The following is a 10,505-nucleotide window of genomic DNA, read 5'->3' on the forward strand; positions in this document are numbered from 1 at the left end:
TAAAATATATATTATATACATAATATATATATTTATAAAATATGTATATAATATATATTACATATATTATATAATTTATATAATTTATTTTAAAATAACTATAAATTACTATTTATATAATAATATAATAGATTAATTATATATTATAATATATTATAATTATTATAAAATTATATATTTTTATATAATAATAATTATATAAAAATATATAATTATTTAAATTATAAAAAATATTTTTAATTTCTTAAAAAAAAACCCTATAGTTGAGGGAACTCCTCCCTGCAGTTTGCTGGGAGCGGCTGGGCCGTGGGGACGAGCTTGGGCTGGGAGCATCCTGCGGGATGGAGAACGGGGCGTGCAGCCCGGCCAGGGACAGGCTGAGGGAGCGGCCAAGGAGGGGAGAGCCGGAGAAACTGGAGGAGCGTGACCAGACTGGGCTGGCTCCGGCTCTGTGCTGCAGGGAGAACAGAAAATAAACTGCACAAAGAGCGAGAAGGTTTCGTTTTCAGCCGGCCGGAGCAGCACGGCGAGGGGAGGCTCTGGGAAGTGCCGGGGGTTGGACTGAGCAAAACACGGCAGGGGCTGCTGGCAGAGCATGTCCTGGTGTCTGAGATGCTCCTCTGATCCAGAAGGAGGGATAAAACAATCCCCTGGGCTGCGTGGTGGCTGCAGGGACCTCAGACAGACCTGTCCTCTTGGTCTTCTGGTGTTTGGCAGACAGTTCTTACTCTCCTTTAGAAACACAATTTCAAAACTGCTCAGTCTTTTGATATTTGAAGAGTTTGGGTTTCAGGTTTGAAGGGTTTTGCTCTGAACTTCTTTTTCTTTTTATTATTTTTCGTAATACCAAATTTTATGTGTTTTCCACAGAAGATTTGTAAGCACAAAGTGCAGCTGGTGCTGCTGTGGCCAGCAAGGACCAGTGGGAGGAGAGGATGTGCTCCCCACACTGCTTGGCTTTTGGGGACAGCAGCTGTGCCCCCCTTCCGTGCCCTTTGGGGACAAAATTGGTAAAATGATTGCACTTGGATCCCTTCAGGCTCCAGACCAGACATGAGATGTTGAGAGGGGAAATTTTAGGGTGCTGTACTGGGAAGGTGTGGGGCAGGCAGGGGCTCTGCTCAGAGGTGCTGGGTTGGGGTCTGCAGGATGGGAAGCCACAGAGCTGATCCTTCTCAGGAGGAGAGAAGGAGCTTCCAGGACATGAAGCTGGATGTGAACAGGGGGAAATGAGTGCCAGCTCACTGCCAGGTGGCTCAGGGGAGAGCAAAGGGTGTGTGCAGCTGCACGCTCTGCCTGGGGACACCCTGCTCCCCAGCCCCTCCAGGGCCAGGTGACCTGGCAGCTCCCCCAGACAGTGACATCATAAACCCCAGATGGAGCAACAGCCTGGGACTGACAATAGGATTCTTCTTCTTCTATTTTTTAAACTTATTTTTAAAAAGATTGCCTCAGGATTCAGCAAACCCAGATGAATCCCCAGCCCTGCTCCGTGGCTACCAGCCTGTTGAAGGACACCCACTTCAAGCTCCAAGAACAACTTGTGACAAACACTCCACCAAAAACTGGCTGATACCTGTTTGGCTCCTAATCCTCCCTGAGCTCTTTCCCCACTGCTAATCTCTCCCAGGGGCCATTAATAAATCTTCCCTGGTTTGCAACGCTAATTCTGGACAAAGGCACCAGGAACCAGCAGTGCCTGGGCCCGTGCCCCTGTTGTTTGCATGCTCTGCAGGAAGATTGTTTGGCTTTTAATGAGGCTAATTAAAAAGAAACAAAAAAATAATAAATCAATCCCATTAATGTGTAATAAACTGAAGTGCTACAATCCTTCCCAAAGCAGTTGGGACTGCCAGCTCCCAGCTGGCTGCAATGCAAAATCACTGTTGGTGTTATTTAGAACAACTCAGTGGTGCTCCATAATGCCACAGTGGTGCTTCCATAATGCCACAGTGGTGCTTCCCTGCTCGTCCATGGCTTGGGGTCCCTTGGAGCAGGGGGATCCTGCTGGAGCTTGTCCCACACTCATCTCCTCATGTTCTGCTTTCTTGGCTCGTGGCTCTTCCTGCCCAGCCAGGGTCCCTGGGCTGAAGGTGAGCATCACTTCCCACCCCAGGGCTCAGCAGAACTCATCCCACCCCTCTGGAAAGGGTGGATGTGTTCCTAAAATTAACCTGGAAATACTATTTTGATAAGCCACTGACAGCTCCAGAGGAACCAAATTACCATTTGGAATTACCATGAGATAATTTGCCTCATTTACTATTTAAAGATGGGGGGGAAAAAAAGCTCCTTCTTCCAGACAACTGCAGTGGATAAATGTTCAGGCGTAGATGATGTCCCAAAACACATAATTAAAGCTTTAAATAAATGTATGATGACATCTCAGAGTAAGAAATACTTCCTTTGTATTTCCGATAGGAGCCAGCCAGGTCCTTTTCAAAGTCATTTTTTAATAAACAAAGGATATTCCTCTTGTTTTTCCAGACAAACAGCTTACAATATTTGGAGTTTTAAGTATGTAATTTAAATTCTTTCACACAGTATGCATTTCAAACCCATCTTCCTTAGAGATGCCTTTGGCTTGCCAAAAGGTAAATGCCTCTGTCTGCTGCTTTTTGTCTTTTTAACTTGAAATGCTGCAGAGCTGTCTGGTCCCACCCTGCAGATTGTCATGTTTGCAAAAGGGAGGAGAGGAGAATTATCCTTCTCACTGACCTTAATTGGGAGGATTAAGCACCAAGGCAGCTACACAGTATCACAAAGGAGAGGAAAAGATCAGCTGGGGGAGCCAAATTCTGAATTTGCTGCTTCACTGCCAAGAGCACAGACGTGCCAGGAGCAATCCTGCAGCTCTGCTCCTGCTCCTGCTCCAGCTGGGACTCAGAGCAGCAGGGCCATCTTCTCCTGGCGTGGTGGTGGTGGGAATAGTGGTGATGGTGATGATGGTGATGGTGGTGCTGGTGGTGGTGATGTTGATGATGGTGATGGTGTGATGGCAATGGTGGTGGTGGTGTGATGGTGGCAGTGGTGGTGGTGGGGTGGTGATGATGATGGTGGTGGTGGAGGTGGTGGCAGTGGTGATGTTGTGATGGTGATGGTGATGGTGGTGATGTTGTGATGGTGGTGATGGTGGTGATGGTGGTGGTGGTGATGTGATGGTGATGGTGGTGATGGTGGTGATGTGATGGTGGTGGTGGTGATGGTGGTGATGGTGGTGGTGGTAGTGATGTTGTGATGGTGGTGATGGTGGTGATGGTGATGGTGATGTGGTGGTGATGGTGGTGGTGGTGGTGATGGTGGTGATGTGATGGTGATGGTGGTGATGGTGGTGATGGTGGTGATGTGATTGTGATGATGGTGGTAATGGTGATGGTGATGTTGGTGATGGCAGTGGTGGTGATGATGGTGATGGTGGTGGTGATGATGATGGTGATGGTGGTGGTGATGATGGTGATGGTGGTCGTGGTGGTGATGGTGATTATGGTGATGATGATGGTAGTGGTGATGGTGCTGCTGCTGCTGGTGGTGGTGATGATGGTGATGTTGGTGATGGAAGTGGTGATGGTGGTGATGATGATGATGATGGTGGTGATGATGATGGTGATGATGGTGGTGGTGATGATGGTGGTGATGGTGGTGATGATGATAGTGATGATGGTGGTGGTGATGATGGTGGTGATGATGATGATGGTGGTGGTGATGATGGTGATAGTGGTGATGGTGATGATGGTGATGATGATGATGACGGTGGTGGTGATGATGGTGGTGCTGCTGCTGCTGCTGCTGGTGATGATGATGATGGTGATGCTGGTGATGGAAGTGGTGATGGTGGTGTTTGTTTTGGTTGTCCCCATGGTCCCCATGAGGCACAGCCTCACACCAGGGCTGGGTTTTTGTTTCCCAGGAGGGCAGTGCCTCTCACAGGGGGCTCCCCTCTGCCTGAGCCCCCCGGGCTGGGGTTTCCCCCCAGGATGGGGTGGGAGCCCTTCCAGCCTCTGCTGGTTTGCTGGGAGGAGCCCTCGCTTTGCTCTGGGCTGTCTCACGCTCTGTCTCAGCTTGTAATTAAAAATGAAATATTTGGGCCAAGTGCTCAAATTAAGAACACATTTTTGATAGCTAACAACACTGAGGAGAGCCCTGGAGACCCTGACAGGGCAATTAGTGCCTCTCTGCTCTCATTGGAGAGGAGTCTGGAGAGAAGAAGCGTGTTCCCTCCAGAGGGTTTTTGGTACAAAAATGCAATTATAGGGTATAAAAGGAAATGTTTAGAAACACACAAAGCAGGAATGAGTCAGGAGCATCCTTCACCACAGGACAGGGAAGGCAGAAGGGAAGAGGTGCCCCAGACATGACACCTCTAACACTTCTCTAACACTTCCCCATCCCTGGCAGCAGCTCCCATCAGTGGTTTCGTTTCCCTCCTCCCATCCACCTCTCCTGGCTGCTGCTCCACGCTCATCCCTTGGCCTCAGCGAGCTCCCAGCTGCTCAGGGCTGGGGAATCTGGGTGGATCCTCTCCCTCTTGGCAGTGAACTTGCACAGCTAAGCACAAACAAGAGGAAAGCACCTCTGTGGTCTGAGCAAGCTGCTCTTGTGTGCCGGGGCCTCCAGCACAGCTTTCTTCCCCCCTCCCTCCTTCCCTCTGAGCATCCCTGCAGCTGGCTTAGACCAAAATCCTGGGGAGCTGGATTTTCCATGGTCAATCCCAACACCAAACCATCCTTTTCCAGGAGGGTGGGGTGAGCCATGAGCCCTTGTGTGGTGTGTGGGGCTGGGAAGGCTCTCAGTGCTCCTCTCCGAAATCCAACGGGTGGACACCGAGCCTGGGAGCCTGGAGAAGCTCTGTGCAGGCAGAGCTGGTGGAGAAGGGTGACCTGCACGTCTCTGAAGGGCTGGGGTGACGTGGAGCCCAGATGCCACAGGGCTGTTTGTCTTGGACACGCTGGGGTTGGCCAGAAAGCGGCGCCGACCTCTTGAGCAACGCCGGGGGTTTGGCCGGCCGGGCAGGGGCTCAGCCTATGCTCAGCTTATGGGATCTGATTTCCAAGATAGCACAAACAAAACAGTCCCTCTCCACTGGACTCCTGCCATGGAGATGGGAACAGCCTGCTGGTGCCATTAAAGGTTAAATCACAGCAAATCCCGTCCCTCGTCTGCCGGGCTCTGCGCACGCGTTATTTAATGAGTATTTACTTTGTGGAATTGCTTTTATTGGTAGTTAACTGCATAGTGGTCTCTGTGGGACAGCTGGTGCACCATTTGAAAGGAATATTCCTCAACCCTTGCTGAGTGAAATTGTTTTTGTAGACAAGTGGAGGCTTTGGGGCCATTAAGAAGATAAAACGCAGATTGTTTGCAGAGGGTTTTTATTTTATTTTAATGGCTTTTGAAGAGAGGAGCTTTTATTGTTTTATTTGTCTATTGTTAGCAGGCAGAAGGGCTGGGAAGAGGCACAGATGTTCCTTTGCTGTTGGCTGGGCCAGTCCCCAAACCCAGGGCAGAGGGTTTGAACCTCTCTCTGAAGCTGCTGTAACATTTTCCAAATCTTGGGCTCCTCGGCCCAGCACTTTCTCAGTAAAACCACTGAGGGCTGGGGTGGGACTCCCTGTATAATAATTTAAAATCTGGACAGTGGAAGAGACAAGGATTGTGTACAAACCAAAATGAAGGGCTTTGTGCTTCCTTCCAGTGACGGGGAGATCACAGATGGATCCCAAACTTCCAGCTCTCAGCCCAGCCCCAGTTCACCCAGACCACAAAAGAAAACAGCCAAGCTCCAGTTCTGGGGCAGGGCAGGCTGTGATGGACCTTGGGACACCTTTGTCCTCAAAAGCAAATCCTCTAAAGAGAAGAGCAGCATTAATTTCCAGTAGCTAATGAGTTGCCTCAGGAGTGAATTGAACATTGTGTCCCTCCATGGAGGAGGCTGCCTGACCCCTCTGTGTCTGCAGGAACACTGATTTCAACTATTTAGAGGGGGAAATTCTACAATCCTGGCTGCTGTTTGCTCTTACAGTGCCCCATCTCATCCCAGGGGAAAGCACAGGCACACCCAGGCTGGGAAAGGAGGGCTTTGGTGGGAGGATAAAGTGGAACTGCTCAAGGAGGTGGGGATGGATGTTGTGTATCCTGGGGGCACGTTGTGGGTGAGATCAGGGTTTGGGAAGGACCTTGGATGGCACTGGAAGTGCCAAGGGGTTGGATAGGGATGAAGGAGGAAGCACCTTCCTCTTCCTCCCCTTTCCCTTTCCCTTTCCCTTTCCCTTTCCCTTTCCCTTTCCCTTTCCCTTTCCCTTTTTTCCTTCCTCCTCCTCCTCCTCCTTTGCTGTTTTATTCCAGCACCTCTCTACACTTTGATTTTTGGGAAAGGCCCTCCTGCATCAGAACTGCCAGGGGAAGAAAAGGAAAGGGAGTGAATGCGTCAATCCCAAATTGTTTTTAAATGTTTGTTGCACTCAGGGGAAGGGGGGAAAGCCCTTTCATCCTCAATCCAGAGTGGAAATTGTTAATTAACACACAAATTGGGATGGTCAAAAGCAAGCTGCAGAGTGGTCAGGTGTGTGTGAGCACAATCTCAGCCAGGGGGGAAGATCCTTCCACTTCCCAGGCAACTTTTGGGATTTTGGGATGCCACTGCCCTGCTCAGCTTTTCCAGAGGGTTTTTTTTTTTTTTTTTTAGTGTGTGTGTTTGTTTTTCCCTTTCCTGCCCCTATCAATCTCTGCTGCCAGCAGGGTCACCTTGGCCTTGGCTCAGTGCTGGCCACAGAAGGGGTGGCAATAACTCTTCTGGGGGGTGTCTCTGTGCACACAGGGTTGGGTAATGAAAGCAACGATTTTGGAACACAGTGCTCATGTCGGGGTTTGTCCAGCAGCTTATTCTGCAATAAATGTGGCATTAACTAAGAAAGAGAACAATTAAAAAAAAAAAAAATAAAAGGAGGAGCTGGGAAGGGCCTTGAGAGAGCCACAGCTCCATTCCTGAGGGTGCTGGGCTGGATGTGGTGCAGGATGGGGCTGCTCACACCAGCCTGGTCACCTGCCACCTCCTGTGGCTTTCTGACCACCAAACTGTTAAGATTTTCACTGCTCAGCAACTTTGCTTCCTATTTTCTCACTTCATTGGGAAGCAGCACCAATGTTGAGGTTTTTATCTCCAGTAGAACATAAGCCAAGGAGAATCCATGAATCCCTTGCAGTAACAGAATTCCTGCCGAGCCTGGGGCTGTTCTCTATCTGTTTTCAGCACAGGCTTATGTCCAGATCAAGTTTAAATGGAATTATGGCACTGGGACCCCATGGAGGTTCAAATATCTCTGTGTAAAATCCCCCCCCCCCCAGCATTTTAAACACGAATTCCTGTGCCAGAGCAATGATCTTGGGCTGAAGCTGCCCCTCCTGGAGGGGTCAGTTCTGCTTGGTTCATCTCATTTCACACCAGGAAACTCCTTTTGAAGCAATAAAATAGGATAGTTTTAATGGGGCTCAGAAGGAGGGGTCTCTTACCAGCAGAAAATTCAGCTGTTTTTCAACTCTGTCCTTCCTTATTGACCCTTTGCCACCAACAAGAGAGACCAGGGGGTGTTTAATCCCTGCTCTCCTCTCCTGACACCTCCAGGAGTTGGAAACACCTCTGACCTTGTTTCTCTCCACATTTTCAAGCCTCTGCAGTCCATGCAGAAGGACACAGGTGGATTTCTCCCCCCAGGCCCAGCGTGCTGGATGGAGAAAGCCTTGGAGAGAGCTGGTGCCAATTTTAGCACAAGTTCCTGCAGCAGAAATAGATTTTGCCGAGCTCACATTGAAATCTTAGCAAATTATATCTCAGGTTAAAGTATTTCTTCAAGCGCCGTGGGGGCATTTCAGGCTGGCTGTGTTCCTCATCACAGGAGATGGGCTGGAAATTACAGACATTTGGAAAGAACATGGGTTTGAGTCCCAGGCCCTGTGGTGAAAGTCAGTGCACAGTGAATTATTCCACTCAGTTCCTGTTCACACATGGATTCAGCTGCAGCTCCAGCCATTTCCAGAGGATCCCATTTCTGCAGCGAGCTCCAAGGGCTCTTGGGGGGGTTCTGTGCTTGTCCCTGGGTTTTTCATCCCCCTGCCCCTGCTGCTCATCCAGAGGCAACGCCAGGGAGGTGCCTTTGTTCATTTGCTGGGTGCAATAACCACAGAGGAGGATTTGTTCCTGCTGCCCTTGGCTTCTGTGGTGGTGGGAAGCAAAGCTGAGGAGCCCTTGGAGTCATTTGTGCCCTGCCTGGTGGAGCTGCTGCTGTGTGGGGATGTTTATTTAAAATTTAATATTTATGTTAATATAATATAATATCATACATATTATATTATATTATATCATATTGTATCATATTAAATTATATTACATTATATTACATTGTATTATATTATATTATATTATATTTATGATATTATCATATTATATTATATTATATTATATTATATTATATTATATTATATTATATTACATTATATTATATTACATTATATTATATTATATTTATGATATTGTCATATTATAATATATTATATTATATTATATTATATTATATTACATTATATTATATTACATTATATTATATTACATTATATTATATTATATTTATGATATTGTCATATTATAATATATTATATTATATTACATTATATTATATTATATTATATTATATTACATTATATTACATTATATTACATTATATTATTTTTATGATGTTATATTATATTATGATATTTAATATTATTAATGCTTATTTAATATTGAATATTAGATATAATATTTATATAAGAAACTGTCAGGAAAACTCTTTAATTGGCAGTGGGAGAAGGCCCAGCTGCTCCTGCACGCTGCTGGAATGGTCTCTTGGCTCTCTGCTGCTCCAGGTGCTCCCCTGGCTCAGCCTGGGCCATCCCTGAAGGTCACAGAGGGATGGGAGAGGTCCAGGTTGGGCTCACAGGGGTGAGGGAGCTGCCCCTGCCAGGGTGCTGGGCTCACCTCCCTGCTCTCTCCTGTGCTCCAAATCTGCTCAAGAGAATGGGATCCTGTCTCTGGCATGGGAAGGGGACATTTGGGGGTTCTGGGGTTGGTCTGCACCTCCCTCGTGGGTTTGCAGCTGCCTCAGCTTGATGGCCCAGGCTTGAGCTTTTCTATGTTTCAGGTTCTGTGCTGCTTTAGTGTGTGGCTCTGGGCTCACATCAGGGGATGCTGAGCTCTGTGCACAGAGCAGGGACACAAAACAATTCCTGCTCCAGCTGGGCACCAAGGACAAATGATCCAAATCTCAGCCCAGGAGCACAAACCCCGTGGGCTGGAGAGAGAAAAACAAGGATGGGACTGCAGGGGCTAAAGCTGGAATGGGACAATGAACTGCAAGATGCAAATGGAGCAGAACTGATCCCAGGGAGAGACCCCGTGGGATCAAAAACCAGATTTCCTCCTGTTTCCCACCTTATGGAACAAACCTGAGCCAAACATCTCCAACTTGTTCCTTTTTTTACATAAATTAATCTTACTTTAAAAGGCAATTCTCCTTTTTCTGCTTCCAGCCTTAGAACCAACCTGAAACAAACATCTCCAGGGGCTTAATTGTTCCTTTTTTGACTCACTTTAATTAAAATTAAACTTTAAAATAATCTTACTTTAGAAGTCGTGCACTTTGGGACCATTTTGGTCCCTCTTGGATTCATTTTGTGACCATTTTGGGTTCAATTTGGGACCATTTTGGTCCCTCTTGGGTTCATTTTGTGACCATTTTGGGTTCAATTTGGGACCATTTTGGTTCATCTTGGGTTCATTTTGGGGCCATTTTGGTTCATCTTGGGTGCAGCCCTGGCTGGGCTCTGGTGCTGCCCAAGGTGGATCCATGGAGGAGATGCTTTGAATAAATCCCTGCTTTATTCTGGAACTCTGCCCAGCCTCTGCTCCAGCTCAGCCTCCTCAAGGCACCAAGCTCAGGGGAGGCACCAGCTGGCTCCAGCACTTCCAGAATCAAAAATAAATTACAGAGGGAAGGAGCTGATGAGCAGGAATCTGTGGGATAGCTGGAAGTGATCGCCTTCTCCATCAGATCTGGGGATGCCAGGGGTGTTCATTCTCCTCCTCCAGCCTGGCACTGCACTGTGTGGGTTGGATGGGGCCCCTTGCAGTTTCCAAATCACCATTTCTGGTGGTTTTCACTGCACAAAATTCAGTCCATGCACCCAAAATGAGCTCAGACCAGCAAGTTTTCCCCTTGGCCATGGTGTGGGTGCCCTGTTGGCTCTGCCACACTCTGAGAGCTCCTAAAAACATCTGTGAACCAAATGGCTCAAAGAACAGGAGGACAAAAGCCTCGATTTTAGCTGTGGTTGAAGTTTTTTCTCATTTTTTAAATTACCCACCTTTCTTCCCAGCCCAGCTAATGTGTGCAGAAGATTTGGGGGTGCAGGGGACAGGCCCTGCACTCCATCCCTCTTTTTGTTGTGTGGGGCCTCCACAGGACAAATGGGAAAGA

Source organism: Agelaius tricolor, unplaced genomic scaffold, assembly GCF_023055355.1.
Source record: "Agelaius tricolor isolate 1412-34295 unplaced genomic scaffold, bAgeTri1.0.p SCAF_32, whole genome shotgun sequence".
NCBI lineage: Eukaryota > Metazoa > Chordata > Aves > Passeriformes > Icteridae > Agelaius > Agelaius tricolor.